The 16,842-nt window shown below is 31.1% G+C and overlaps 1 protein-coding gene across 8 annotated transcripts in view; it reads right to left on the bottom strand.

Moving 5' to 3' along the window:
* The window catches only part of MESK2 (misexpression suppressor of KSR 2), a 179,789-nt gene extending 178,109 nt beyond the window's left edge, over positions 1–1,680 (bottom strand). For 6 of the 8 annotated variants that reach the window (XR_011952017.1, XM_072544010.1, XM_072544012.1 and 3 more), the window contains exon 1: positions 1,566–1,667. The gene's annotated coding sequence lies outside the window, so the exon portion shown is untranslated. Of the gene's footprint in view, positions 1–1,565 lie in introns of all 8 variants that reach the window. The other 2 variants (XM_072544017.1, XM_072544018.1) reach the window with 2 other exon arrangements.
* Between the last annotated feature and the right edge of the window lie 15,162 nt (positions 1,681–16,842).

Raw genomic sequence — 16,842 nt, 5'->3', positions numbered from 1 at the left:
ACTCTGTATACTTTGTACAGTTTTGTTTTTATCAACATAAAATTCTTTAAACTTTTTGATTTACAAGCTTATAAACTTTCTGGGAAGGTTGGGTTTGGGGATGGCAACCAAATTACCCTCACACCAGGGCGAAATATACCCTAGGAACGGCCCTGCCAATATCTAGAAAATAAATAACATTCATGGTTAAGAAATATAAGGAACTGATTTAACATCAAATACGCAGCCACCAGTCTTCAAAGAGCCGAAAACGGCACTCTACAAATGGTTTGAAAAGTACGGACAATCGCCAAAGGGTGAATAAGAAACAAAAAGGTACTATCGGAAAACGGAATATCTAATAGCGCAGAGATACCATCTTTGAATATGGGCTATATTTTGCAAACCCTATAAAAGCAATTCCATAATTATGTAAGATATTTGCTTCACATTGTATTCGACAATCGGTCATTAATCACGAAAATGACAACTGCAGAAGATGAGAGGAACATTGTTGATTATAATAGCTGTGAAATCTCAAATAATAAACGGCAATAGTCAGATTCATCACAAAGAAATACGCAAAAAAAAACGGGAATAGAAGGTAGGTCACACCCCAAAAAAATCACCATGTAATTAGAAAAGAAGGTCAAGTATATTTCAACAGAAAAATATATATATAAAAATGAAACATACTAAGTTTAACAATAATTGCACCAAAAGTGACGAATTTAACTAGTGGATCAAATTTAATCAGTTAATAAAATGAAAACATTCACAGGTCGCTAACTAGAAAAAATAGTAGATCTCCATGATATGAAAAGAACACTAATTTATAGAATAACCATATCAAATAATATTTATTTCCTTTATAATTTCATAAAGCATTACTTAAACTAAAATTGGAACTTTTTGGTATCTACATGACAATTTTTGTGAGGTTCGTTTCATAAAGAATTCTAAATTGTATGATTAAAATGGTCTTTCCATACAATTCTCCTAATTTCATTATTGATACAAAATTTTATTCCAAACTTTTTTCTCCAAGATGTCTTTAATTAAATTCTAATTGATTCTCATTTTAAAGAACTAATAATTTTGTTATATTGATTTTTTTAGATAAAACCTTGACTCCTAACAAATGATCCGAATTCAGATTTTCTCACTGATGTACAACCCTCCCCTTTGACATTAAATGTTACATAAAACTAGAACCAATTTACAGAAACATGCATGTAAAGCAAAAAGCACAAATGCTAACAATAAATAAGAATACAACAATCACGACATGCTAAATGAATGTTTTAACATTTTAATTTTGCAATAATTATTAATGGTCTAAATATATATTGTTAATTAATGTTTATTATATTGTTTGAAATAGATATAACTGCAAGAATCGAGGCAGTTATTTAAATGATTAGTAAATTGTAAGATCTGAATCGCACACCTCTTGGGTATCTTTAAGTTAAAGTCTTGATATTGATTTTTCACTTAATACTAATAAATTGACAACACCCTAATTTTAAGTGCAATAGAATATATGGTTATCGTCTCCCGATTAAAATATAGTGGTGTTTACTTACCTTATTAATTTCACTGCTATTTATTTTAACAACAACAATAAGTAACACAAACACTAGTCTTTAACAAATTGTTACTTTGACGTTTTCTTACGAACTGTTGTAATTTAATGCTTAAACCTGTCTTATTGGTCGCTAAGAGACCACGTGACTAGGTTACCAGATCCATTCCTGGATCAATGGCGTACCATCATTTACAAACACTTGGTTTGTATTTTTTTAAATGTTTATAATACAAAAATTAATAGATGAGTTAATTTGCTTTACGTTAAAAGATATTTTACGTTATCCGCATTGCTTTAAAGAAGTTTAGACTAAGAATTTATTTAAATAAGCCCTTTAAAACGAGTTGGCTATATTCTAGCTCTGCAACGGAATTATTGATCTCGACCCACTAGTTAGTTAGTGCATGTTGCGCCACCTATGATGTAAAAGCCGAACTAGAGCAGAACAGATGTTGCTGTGGTGTAAAAAGCTTAATAAAACACGCGGTATGATAAAATTGTTTGTGTTAGATGGCAGCACCAGTATATTAGCAGTTTTGGTTTTGAATTTTATTATAATCATAGCCTTCGGTATAATTGGACTGATTTTGATTATTCACAGAATGAAAAAAAAAAAACATCGAATAAGCCATAAAACTAAATTATTTTTTTACAACAACAAAATATTGAAAACAGGCAGAAGCCATTTCGTGTAAACAAAATTTGCATTCGTTTTCCAAAACTCCAGTTTTCTGTGGGTGTAATTTAGCTACATTTTTGCATAATATTGACTTTGAAGGTATACCAACTTTTATGCGTTACTTTTGGGACATATTATACATATAGATTTAAATATTTATAGATATTTACATACAGGGTGCGGCATTAGTGCGAGAAAGTCTAATAATTCATTTGTCATAAGACACGAAAAAAAATTATTTAGATAAAAGTTGGAGCATATATAGGACCATCATTATTATCATCATTATTCAGCCTCAAAAGTCCACTGCTGAACATAGGCATCTTCGTCGTGTTTCCAATCCCGTCTATCTTACGCCTCTCTCATCCAGTTTTTATTTGGTCTTCTTAAATCGTCAGCGCATCGTGTAGGTGGTCGACCGACGTTTCTCTTGTCTTCCCTTGGTCCACATTCCTTTTTGCTCACAGCCCATCCGTCATTCTAGCTATGTGTCCTGCCCATGTCCGTTTTAGTCTGGCTAAAACTCTTCTTCCGGAACACTGAAATCGCATCCGTTTTAAAGAAAACAGAACATGCTTTTAATATTTTTAGTAGAACACTATCAGTTGTCAAAGACCACAAGCATCAACAATTAGTATAGAAGATACTTTCTGGCGCGAAGTAATTATAATACCATTTTTAAAAGACAACAAATCAACAAACTTATTTTTCTCATATCGACTAACATATTTTACCTGTAGCATCTGTAAAATAATGGAAAAGATTGTAAGTAAATGATTATAATGGTACTTAAAAAAAAACTACATGAACTACATGAAAGCCTTATACAATTTTCTTTGATATCACAAAAGCATTTGACACCACGTTGACATGTCACATCTTAAAAATAATGAAAAGTTGGAAAATAGATGGCAAATTTCTAGCCTTCACCAAAAACTTCAAGAGAACAGAAGCATAAAAGTTAACAAATGGTGTCATGTAAAATTGAAAAATGGTATCATTCAAGGATCTGTATTGAGCCCCCTGCTGATTTTAATAGCAAATCTTTACACGTATGTTCTTGTTATATGTATGAGACGTAAAAACCTAAAATCAGCTGCATGAATTATATACAATACACTAAATAAATTAGAAGGGTGGTCATTAGATATAGGCTTGAGATTTTCAACTGAAAAAACTGAAAAAAAGTAATAATATTTGATCAAAGGAAAACACAACACCACTTAAATTTAAAACTACACATACACACTCTCACAACAATCAACGAAATCAAATTTTTGGAAATGACAGTCGGCGCTCAATTCAGATTACCATCGCACATAAATGAACTGAAGAGAAGAATCGGCCTTGGGTGGGCAGCATTTGGAAAACTGAGAGAAACTTTTAAAAGTGAGCTGCCCACATGCCTAAAGAGAAAGGTATTTGACCAGTGCGTCCTCCCAGTCTTGACGTACGGAGCAGAAACACTTACCTTAACAAAAGCAGCAGCTACCAAACTGAGAGTCACGCAGAGAAGAATGGAACGGTCCATGTTAGGAATAACTCTGCGAGACAGAATAACCAACGGAGACATCAGGAGAAGAACCGAAGTGACTGACATCATCGAGAAGATAGCCAGATTAATATGGAGATGGGCAGGACACATAGCCAGAATGACAGATGGGCGATGAACAAAGAGGTTATTGGAATGGAGGCCAAGGTAAGACAAGAGAAGCGTCGGTCGACCACCTACAAGATGGACTGACGATTTAAGAAGACTCAATAAAAACTGGATAAGAGCGGCGCAAGATAGAGAGGGTTGGAAACATGAGGAAGAGGCCTCTGTTCAGCAGTGGACTCTTGAGGCTGGGTGATGATAAATGAACTAGTTAAATTATACAATCAGAGAATAATCTAAAAGTGCTTTTTAATCACAAATGGGGAGCAGACACAACTATTCTTCTACGATTATATCAAGCTCTAATTAGAAGCAAACTAGATTACATATGTATATGCCTGGAAACTGCCACTAAAAGTCAATTGAGCAAACTGGACATTATCCAATCCACAGTAATACGCACAGTTTTCTGAGCTTCCAAATCTTAGTGAAAATGAAAACTCCTTTGTAACAAGCTTAATAAGTAACAACCCTACAAATCTGTACTCAAATTACTCTCCTAGAAACTTACCTTTCAATGAGCACATCTGAAACAATATACAGTAGAGCGTCGATTATCCGAACTAATTGGGGGACATTATGTGTTCGGAAAACGGATTTGTTAGAATAATCGAACTATATAGATTATAGTCATACATATTTATCCACAAGTAAATGAAAGCCATATTTATATACCTACATATTTATTTATATCTTTAATGACAAATAGGAATTAAACAAAAAAGTGCAATCTTTGCAACAACATATTTTTGGATACAATATTGAAAAAAATTAAGAAGACCGCTTAAAAAAACAGGTGTGGCAGTCCAGTGGGACTGCCAGTAGAAGTTACACTTCTATACAAGCATTCGCCGTTACAAATTTATTTGGGAGTCAATCTGCACAATCATTACATATGTAATGCTATAGGTGAGACATAGCAGAAAGAGAAACAGAATTATTAACAAGTTACTAACAATCAATAAACAACATTTGACCTGTAATAGGAGTATAGTAAATGAAGGATTAAATCAATATTTTGATGAAAATGTAGATTTTTATTTTTATATATGTATGAAAGGAGTTGAATACAAACATTTTTTTACACATACTCTGCAGTAAAATTCATTGTTTATTTTGTTATTAATATAATAATACAATACAAATTAAAATGCAATATTCATAAGTATTGAAAAATGACAATAATATACATAACTTTTGTATTTACGCATGTGTTTAATTTACCATGTAATAATATTAATAAAAAGGTCTTCCCCGACTGAGAATCGAACCCCGGTCTCCCGCGTGACAGGCTGAGATACTGACTACTGTACTACCGAGGACATGACACAAACCTATTTCAAAATTGACAGTTCTGGGTCATACAGTGATTTATTGAGATTATTATTTTGAAATACAAAAGACTAATATAATTATGAACATTTAATAAATAACACAAAACATATCACATAAATAATATTAATAAATATTTTATTATATATATTTATAATATTATATGTATATCTATAATATATATATATATATATATATATATATATATATATATATATATATATATATATATATATATATATATATATATATATTTATATATGTATATATATATATATATATATATATATATATATATATATATATATATATATTGTTATGAAATTAAAGCTCCTAAACAGTTTTTTTTATATGAATAGTATGAACATAAAACAAAATGACAATATTGAATATACCACATATATATTTAACTCAAACAATTGTATTATTGTTGTTAATTTAATAGTTGAAACTAGATTCAACAATAAGAAAGAAACTAAAAGCAAAAATAAGCAGAATTCACAGACATGTAACAAACCAATAACGACTATATTGTATCACCAGATTTAATTAATGTTTTCAAAATAATTTTATTATTATTATAATTAAAACCAGTTGGTTTATTATAAACAAATTTAGCATAATAGAAATAAGATTCTTTTAATACGTGAGTTATTATAGCCATTGAGTTATAGTTGGTTGATAAACACTTTTCAATAAAAAAAAAATATATATATAAAAAAATTTAACCAAAAACAATTGTTGATCATGAAATTGATTATGATTTAAACTTAAGTTATTGTTCGTTATATATATTATACACTCGAGATCATAAAATCCGGGTCACCTTGAAAATTTTAAGTTTCTTGAATATTTTTGCATCTGGTGCAGTAATAACCTTTTTTTTAGGCTAATGTATTTTTTATTTGTCATCAATGTTTGTTTTGAAAGAAAAAAAAACGGTTTTTTATTGTTTTTATTGAAAAAGCAGAAAACAAACCAAATTGTTGAAACAGACATACGAAAGAAAAAATGAAAAATACAAAACACGGTAAAACATCAGTGGAATTTAAATGACTAATATCGTGTATTGCCTCCCCTTGCTCTAATAACCTCTTGCAGACGACGGAGCATATTCTCAATTTTTCTCCGGATTACATGTTGTGGTCTGTTACTCCACTCTCTCACTAACAGATCCTTAAGCTCCTGTGCGTTGTTAGGAGGAAGTGTATGGGTTTGAATACGTTTTTTCCAAATCCTCCCAGAGATGTTTGATGGGATTCAGGTCCGGAGACCTAGCTGGCCAGGGTAACCTCGTAATTTAACCTCGTCCAGGTATTGCATACTGATCCTGGCAACGTGCGGTCGCGCATTTCCTGCATAAAAACGGCGTCTTCTCCAAGCCCTGCCATGGTGGGCATAACATGTTCTTCCAGAATCTCCGTAATCTACCTTCGTGCAGTTAAGGACCCATTTTCGATGAAGGGTAATTCTATGCGGAAGTCAGAAGATACACCTCCCCAAACCATGACCGAGCCTCCACCAAATGGCATTCTTGGAGCAATGCAAGCTTGTGAAAATCGTTCACCAGTTCTCCTCCAAACTCTTACACGTCTATTGGATCCAGTTAGGCAGAAACGGGATTCATCTGAGAATAACACTTTGCTTCAATCATTAATTCCCCAATGCGCGTATTGTCGAGCAAAAGCTAGTCGTGCAACTCGATGCGCCCGACCAAGTGGCGGTCCTGTAGCCATTACCCGAGAAGATAGTCCAGAAGAACGAAGTCTTCTCCTGACTGTTGCAACGCTAACATTACAATTTCGCACTTCCTGTAGGCAATTTCGATGCATAACCGCAGTTGAGGTCCGGTTTCGTAAAGCCTGAAACACAAGGAAACGGTCATCTCGTGCCGTGGTCGTTCTTCTTCGTCCAGAGCCAGGTCGTCCGGTTAGCAAACTCGTCTTCTGAAAGCGTTGAAGCACTCGTTGAACCGTAGAAAGGCTTACGCCAACAGTTCTTGCGACTTGCCGATGAGTGTGACCGCCTTCCACAAACGCAACAATGAGACCGTTTCAACAATAGTCAAGGCATTTTTGGCAAAAAATTAACAATAATAAACAGGAATAATGGCACTAATAAACGTTTGTTTCTTGCGTTTGGACAGAAAGTCGAAGCACAAATGAGACATTTAAAACAAGCAGCAGTTACAGGTACCGTTCATTTTGGGAAGTGTATAGTTTTCAGCCAAATTGGCATTATTGGAATTCTTTGTTACAAAGGAAACTGCTTAGCCGACAACAATTCTCAAAAACATGCATTAGTTTGTATTTGTGTTATTATTATTTACGATAAAGCTCGTTAAAAATGAAATAACGGCGATTTTCAAGGTGACCCGGATTTTATGATCGCGAGTGTATTATTTATGTAAGAGATACTTACAGAATAAGCCAATATAGCCACAACATAAAGATACAAAAAGCAAATATCAAACCACTTCGGATCGAGTGGAAATAAAAACCATAAATTTGTATTTATTAATTAATTTCATTTTTTATTATAATCCAAATTCTAATATATACAAGTCAATAGAATCTTCAACAGTCCTAAAACAGATAAAATATTTAAGTCATTTATTCACAAAGTAAGAAGTTTCAATTTGTTAGTAAACATACAGTTAACATGGATAGAGCTCGGAAAATAAAACGTGTTAGGAGGTGAAATAGGATATAGCTCATAAATAAGAGTTCAGAATGATATAATCTTTAATGGACAGGTAATCTGAAGACAATTCTCAGTGATTCAATATCAAAAGTGCTTTCAGATAGCTTTAAAATTAAATAAAAGCAAAATAAAAGCAACTAATTCATGTTAAAATTGGTGTATGTCAAATTTGTTAGTAAAAATTTTAATATTTAAATTATCATTTGTTGTAGAAATTATATGTCAAAAGAAAGCTTAAATTCTCTAGTATTTGTTTCAATTCATTTCAAAAGTCAATATAGTTCTCAAGATTTAACAATTTATTAAAATTTAAAATATTTTTTATTTTAATCATAAATGTCAAAAATATACAAAAATCCTGTCAGATCTTTAAAAACATTGTCAAAATGCTTGGAGATCTGGTAAGCAATGAAAAATAAAAGATAGAAAATCAATAGTTACGAGAGAGTGCAGAAAATTTTTTGATTTTTCAGCAAGCACAATTTTTCAAAAGTATTTTAAAACCTTAAAAAAGTCCTGAATTATAACAAAGTATATTCAAATTACCTTGCCGATAAAAAACCATCGTTTCTGATTAAATTTTAGCAAAGCCTGCAGATTAACAGTATATTTTCCGATAAGGGAATTGTTAGCAGTCATCATAAAGAGGTCAACAGCTACCAGAAAGGTGAGTTTTTCCACTCATTTGAATTCTCGCTGAATAAAGAGACCGTTTGGTGTTTATTTTTGACAGAAGATCATTTAAAATTTATTTTGGGTACTTATAAATATTTCTCAACCATTGGAGAGATAATTCTGATAGTTTTGCGGCCCTAATCCATTAGAAGACGTCACTGAAAGATGCAATCTTTGTTATTGAAGATTTCCATAAAATTTTAGAGAAGGGATTATCTGAAAGACGAAAGTGAACTTTAATAAAGTTAAACGCAAGTTTTGAAATTTCTTTAGAAATAACCTTACCTTTTTAAACAGCCTATATCATTCTAAATCATCTTTGTGTTAAAAAAAAAATTAATTTGAAGTCAAGTTCACAAAAATTTTATTATCGCTTTTGTAATATTAACCAAATATAATTCGCCGTTTCTTTTGCTTACTAAAATCATTAAACAAAACAGTTAATCGATATTAAACTAAAAATTGAAGGATTATAAACCTTTGTTTTCGCTCTAAAAAGATAGTAAGTGAGGTTATAAATACTTTGACAAACAAACACGTATTAGATCAAGTATTTCTTGTTGCAACTTCACAAAACACTAATTTCATATACTTACTTCAATATTGTATTACGTCATAAATCTAAATCCATTCATATTAGTATTAAACGGTTAAGTATTGGCTTATTTATTGGAAGAATCTTAAATAATTTTTTTTATATATTATATAAGATATCGTTGTGTAATATTTAATTGATCACTTGTGAATAATTGCACAGTACATTAAAAATAAAACTTCTTGTGTGGTGATTTTTGCTTTATATAATTTTGTATTTCTTTATCAAGCACTACAGGTCACAGAACTCGCTTGAGTTAAGAGTCTGCATGTTCTAAGAAAAATAAGTAAAAATTCAAATTCAAAATACAGCACGTTTCTTTCTATACTTTAGATAAACAAACGAAATTTTCTTTTATCAATAATAGAAAAGATTCACTTTGCATAAAAAAAAAACAGTATCCTGTGAGATTTAGAGAATACAAGGTGAGTAGAATAAATGTTTGTCAAAAATTTTTTTATATTTTCAGGCGTTCAATAATTTTTATTAAAAGCATTTCTAAATTTATCAATATTACAAATTAATCAACTTAAAAAAAAAATTATTTTTATCTTCATAAAGCTAGCGGGTAAATAAGAGCAACTTGTAGTTTTCTTGCATCACATTCACATATCATAACAATATATATATATATATATATATATATATATATATATATATATATATATATATATATATACAAAAGGAACATTTTTATATTCGAGAGAGGAAAAGAGAGAAAATTTATCTTCTGTCCCTCTCTTACTCATTATCTTACATATGTAATGATTTCACAGATTCACTCCCATACAAATTTCCAACGTGGAGCGCGCGTATAGAAGTATAACTTCAAAAATCTTCAATTTTCGTCTGCCGAAACAAATCTACGTGAGAGTGGAGCGGATAAGTTGAGTATTTTTTTAAGGATAGTTATTTGATACTGGTCACTTTCAGATTGTGTTTTAAACCAACGTAAGGTCATATCTAAGCAAATAAAAGCTTCTGAAGCACCAATTATCTTTTCATCTTCATTACCTGAACTTGCAGTTGAAGAGGTGCTAGATGTGGTGTCAGTTTTATTATTTATTTGCTCTATAATTTCACTATCTCGCATAATTTGGTACCGGTTTACTATTCAGGTGGAACCGACCATGTGTCTATGTAATGGAATCTTGGACCTTGAATGCGACATTAATGAAAAAACTAGAATCATTCGAGCTGTGGTTATATAGAAGAATTCTAAAAATATCGTGGACAGAACACATCACAAACAAAGAGGTTCTGAGAAGAATGAATAAAGAAATAGAAGTTTTAAATATAATTAAAACAAGAAAATTGGAATATCTCGGACATATTACACATCGAGAGAAATACACCTTGCTCCAACTGATTATGCAGGAAAAGATCCAAGGAAACAGAAGCATAGGGAGGCGTAGAATGTCATGGCTGCTCAATCTGAGAGAGTGGTACGGATGTACGTCAAATGAACTTTTCAGAGCAGCCGTCTCAAAAGTCCGAATAGCTATGATGATTGCCGACCTCCGCCGCGGAGATGGCACCTGAAGAAGATATTAGTGTCGGACAAAATTGCTCAATCAGTCACAGACTTCGCCCCTCTAAATGATAGGGTAGCAATGATGAAATTACAACCAACTCACAGAAAACTTAATCGAAGAAGAAAAAAAAAAGACGAAGCAATCGAAAAATTTTATAACAACATAGATGACATAATGCGACTGACAAAAAGAGGTGAGATAACTATGATCATGGGTGATTTTAACGCTAAAATTGGTCGTGGTAGTGAAGGAGACCACACAGGAGCATACGGTCTAGGCACCAGGAATAATAGAGGAGATAGACTTGTACAATTCTGCGTAGAAAACAACCTGTTAATACCTTCTTCAAAGAACATCCTAGAAGGCTAGACACATGGAAATCACCGGTAGACAGAAAAGACAGAATTGTTAGAAATTAAATTGACTTTAGTTTCTATCAATTCCTATTTCAACCAACAACAATAAAATTTTCTAGAATCCAACTTCCCACATATGTCTATTTTCCTTTTTCCAGGTACCAAATGTTAAAAAAACATCAGGTGCCTTATATTAGAATCTCTAATTCACACTACTTTAAGACGTATGTATAGTTGGTTGCCTAACAATACCCACACAATTTTCTCACCACATACATTAATTAATAAAACAATTTCCACCATGTTCTTAAAAATAAATTCAGGACAAATTAACAACTTAAAACAACAACATAGATGGTTGCTACTGTTACATTATTTTAATTTTAACTTTTTAATTTTTAAATAGCTTTGGCTTCTGTCTTAATTGGACTACCACATAAAGTTACACTGACTGCTTTGTTCGGACTTGTTAAGATTGTCATTTCAATCAGTTGTTTTCATTAGGTCCTCGTAGACACATCGTCTCAGGACGAGCAACTTCACGTGGAGTCATACGTCGCCATGTTACCAAATCCACTGGTAACTTTAGCACCATAGAATTTATCACCATATAGTGTAAACCAAAATTAAAAAACAATTTTTAACGGGTTTTTACCCACATATTTAGTGGCTCAATACATGTATACCCACCTAGTAAGTATTAACCACATTTTGTATTAACCTTGGTCAAAATTTAAATTTCACGTTCTTTTTAATCAAGTGGTTATATACTTTTTAGGTGAACTGATGATGGAATATGGATTCCGAAAACGTTTTGTGATATAGCCCGATTGGCTTTTTTTAATTATATACCTTTTGTAAAGGATTTTTAATAAAATTTTTTGTTATATATGGTATACAGTCAATTACAGAAACTTAGATTCCTTGTGGATATTATGTAAATTTTTTTATGCTATGTGTAAATTTTCTGAAATAAAGACATACTACCCAGCTAATAACCCTAGGGGTTGATGCGGTAAAAAAAAAACAGAAAGTAAACTATGCAATAAAGATAACATAAATATTTCTATACAAAAATAATATTTTTATACAATCTTGATATCTAAGAGAAAAATCATCTCGATTAACTGATTACCTAGTACAGAGAGCAGTAGAAGCTACACCTATTTATAGTATGATGTGGTGATGTGTAATAGGCTATAATATAATATAATTGCATAATTTCTCTAACGAGGAACATATTTTTCGAAAACAAAGTAAATATTTAACAATTAATCATCATTAGGAACAATTATTATTAAAGTAAATATTATTCTAATTACCTGTTTTTTATTACTTTAATTTCATTCTATATCTAAAACCAGTAATAAGCTTTTTGTGTACTAATGATCACTTTAGATACAAGAACAAAAAAAATATTATTTATTTTTTGTTTACTTAAAAAGCTACTTTTTAATTATATTTGATTTTTGCGAAGAGTTGAATTCTTTTCTAATTAGCCCAGTCTGGTTAAAAAAAAGGTCGAACAATTTTTCGCAGATATCTGAAGCTTTTAAGACATAGATGGGGACTACTAGATGTACAAATTGTTACATGTTTAGTATGGATATACCGATTTTCTTGCAAAAATGAGATTTTAAATTAAATTTTTGAATCGTTACAATATAAGTGGCCTCACCTTTTTATCACAAAGTGTACAGAAAACACTTTCATTGTCTATAATATGCATTTCACTGTTGCGACCAACCCAACTCCGCAATAGACTTGATTTTTGTTTCGCTACTTTCGGCATATTTTCAAAAAAGAAATTATTTTTATTTTATAAGCACAATATTCACAATCACAAGTTGATTTGGCAGGTGGTAAAGAGAATTTAAAAATGAATTTCCTGTATAATACCTACCTACATGTTGGCCATATTCTTCTGAAAAATAATTCTGAGATGGGTTTTCCCAAACAATAAAACTTGTAGATGTAGAAGATATTTGTAATAAAATAATTTCGTAGTTACCTTACCTAGTACCTGCTATGAATAAATCCAATAAACTATTATCTAAATATGTATAGAAAACCATTTTATTTATGTGATATTTTCAAATATGTGGCAATATGCTTTCAATCAAGTAAATATGAATAGCATATGCATTTATTAAGAAACCCACAAATATACTGCATATATCGCACCTTGAAAACCATAGGGCAGTAACTGCAAAAATCATAATGTTGAGTTATGAGCGTTTCAATTTTTTTTAAAGTTAATATTATTTACTGTTGTTCCAAAAATTAAGTTACAAGTAGAAACCTGGTATTAGAACCTAGTTAGTAGAAACCTGGTATTTAGCATAATTGTCTTTAATTTTGCATATTTTTATATGCAGTAAGGAGTATGTGAAATTTATTTCAGGAAATAGGTATTTTAGCACATACGGCCATATGGTTTTAAATTATATATCAATTTTGGAAAATGATGCTGTAAAAATTCATATCAAATAAATTTTTTTTTATTTAAGATTGTACTTATTTATTACAATTTTTTGGTTTTAACACTTAATCGAAATCATGCATATTGTATTCTATTTGATCGGTTTCTACTGTTCCATTGTTCACATGTAAATCTTCATAAAACCTATGGTAGTGAGTGCTCTTGGATAGCATTAGCCTTACATAGTTCTTGCAGCAGATCTTTTTTTTTAGATTGGATATTCCTTCCATATGCTTTACTTAGTTCCATATTTGCCACTACCCCTCGTTGTCTTCGTCTTATATTAATGGTTCTGAACTCTGTATCGTTGTAGCTTGTCTTAACCTGAAACTTATTTTTAAGTATCTTCTCCACCTTGATCATCTTAATCTCATTCCAGATGACCTGATTTCCTTCTTCGCCAATGTTATAATTTTTCCCCATTTCCTTACATAGTCCAATATATCCGTTGTAGACATTTCATTAATTTTGTAAGGGTGACCTGTTTTTTTCGCTGTTTGAACTACTGTGACCCATTGCGCAGGTACATAAATTGGTCCTCCTTTTAATACCCTTTTTTTGTTTCTCAATCAAAGAATGCATGTTATCTCCCTCATTTTGGGAGTGACCAGTTATCAAAAATTTTTGGGTAATTTTAGGTATGTTCAATTTATGTACTGCATAGAGATAAAGACAGACAATATACTTATTCTTATTTTGCCCACTGCAGATATATAAATATAATATTATTTCCTGTTCTCTGGCATGGTTCCTCAAAAAATTGTAACAGGCATGAGGCTATTTCGTTTGGACCACGATTAGCAATTCCCTCGAACCAAAGGTAGCAGTGTCCTGCATTTGTGGTCAGGTCAATAATTGTGAAATTAAATGTTGATAATTTCCTTTTGTAATAAAATAAGGAGACATCGCCTGAAGGTGTTGGTAATACGGCTTGTAAGTCAAAACAAGCAGTAATGCAAGTATTGGATTTTGCAGATTTTGAGTCATTTTCTTTTTCTTTTCTACTAAGTTCCACTTCTTGACGGTGAGTATTATAGGCTGCTTCTAATGTAGATTTATCTAATGAAATTTTGTAACTTTCACATAGCGAGCAGAGGTCTTTTTTCGGCTTAAAGAAACTTATATTAAATTCCGTGTTAAATATGGTCCTAAACGTAGCGTAATTTCTGAACACCGAACCTTTTTCTTCTCAAAATTTTATATAATCGCGATGAATATCAGCCAGAGTTTTGTCACCACTGACCAATTCTCTGGTAGTTTGTTTTCTTAAGCAGTGAAATTCCACTCTAGGAATGGATTCGATGTAACTCATTATGATTTGTTTCACGACTCCGTCGATTCTTTTTCCATTCTTGTGAGTTCCTCGCTTGTCTTTTGGGATAAACTCGCTTATTCCCAGTGTTGCAATAAAATTGTGCTTATACCCTCTACGTTTCTTGCCGTTCACTTCAAAGAAATAGGCATAGTTTGCTCGACGATTACTGTCTGGATTTACTATTCTATATTTCACATTAGTTTTTTCCATTGATCTTCCTATAAAATTCCACTGAAGATGTAAGTCTCCTAATGCCCAATAATTTTTAAATAATTGCGTTCTTTGTTCATCAGTTACATTTTTGCTTTCAGATTTGCATTTTACCTCAGTACATCTTGCTTTAATTTTACGAGCAAGGGTCACATTTTTTTTTACATTAAAATAATCCATTCCTAAATTGCGTAATTTCTTTCTTTTATTTTTTGCCCATTCCTCCGGTTGACATTTCCTCTTTTTACTTTTCTTTTTAGAGCTTATCTGCACAACACCTTTATTTTCAAGAGTATTAGAATCAGTAACACTATTCAGTCTTGGACAAATTTCCTCATCTGTGTTGTCATCCGAAGGTGAATTCTATTTGGTTTAAGGGTGCCAGGTACGATCGTCGTCCATGATTTTGATGACGGATAAATATCACTTGGATCCTTATAAACATATATTTCATTTTTTTTCGTTAACCTTTTTAATGCGTTTGTATTTATTTGATACTGTATTGTTTAAAAATTACTTACAAAGAAAGAGAAATCCCCGGAAATTCGTAATAAAAAATTTCAAACCTAATCGGAACATATTTATAACGTCATTCCGGTATCGGTAATCATAAATCATTCACTTACTCTTAAACTTTTATGTAAATATTATGACCTAAATGCTATTCCTCAAAATATAATAAAACTTAATTGTTTCAAATAGTTGATGTGAGTACTTTGGTCCCGTTCTTTATTTTATTAAATAAAATTTGTATTATGGTTGTTTGGAATAATTCCTTCAACATAATAATTATTGTTATTGTTATATATTATATTGGTATTTACGTTAAGGTCTTTAACTTTCGAATTAAAAATATTGAGAAAATATAATTTTTGTTATATTAGTCCATAGAAATTTATTTTTTTTTTAATCTAGTGAAATTTTAGTGATTTTTGTAAGTGGAATGTAGACACTTTTATAAATTGTCCCTGACAACATTATGGTACTTTTAAGTACAGTTGGTCGACAAAGGTTTAATCTAACATCATTTAATACACGAAACATAACCTACAAATTACCTATGCATTTCTTTAAATAAAACATATAAATATAAGTACGTATCTTGCGTAGTATGTTATCTCGCAAAGATTGAGGAAAATTCAATCTTCTATGGTTCATGGTTCTTGTATTGCTTCTTACTACGTTTAACTAAATTAAAAACGATACTCACAACACAACAGATAAAAGTAGTTACAGGCAATGTTACATTTTTGCCAGGCTTAAAAAACCATTTGGCATTAACTGCTGATATTGCCAGATAGATCTGAGTTTTTGTTCCTATTTTAGAACCATAGAGCAACAACTGCAGATAATGCCTGATGGTATAAAAAGATGAATGGATTTTTTACAAAAGCCATAAGGACGTATCTTTCTGGTGCCGAATTTAAAATTCGTTGCAGATGCTGCTAAACAGAATTAAAAAATAGATTTTTTTTTTCTATTAGACTGCATTAAAAGGTTATTTTACGAAAAAATTGCAGATATTGCCATATGGTTTTCAAGGTGCGATATATGCACTTGCATTTTGAATATAATCCAGTCTCTACTCATAACAAATATTTACAAATCGATATACAGGGCGTTGCAAATTTATGTGCCCGCGTTCTATAACAAAGTAAAATGTTTATTCTATCTTTGATTAATAAAAAATATAATATAACAATATATATATATATATATATATATATATATATATA

Source organism: Diabrotica undecimpunctata, chromosome 9 (assembly GCF_040954645.1).
Source record: "Diabrotica undecimpunctata isolate CICGRU chromosome 9, icDiaUnde3, whole genome shotgun sequence".
Lineage (NCBI taxonomy): Eukaryota > Metazoa > Arthropoda > Insecta > Coleoptera > Chrysomelidae > Diabrotica > Diabrotica undecimpunctata.
The sequence above is the reverse complement of the archived record's forward strand: the minus strand, read 5'-3'. Positions and strand labels throughout refer to the sequence as shown.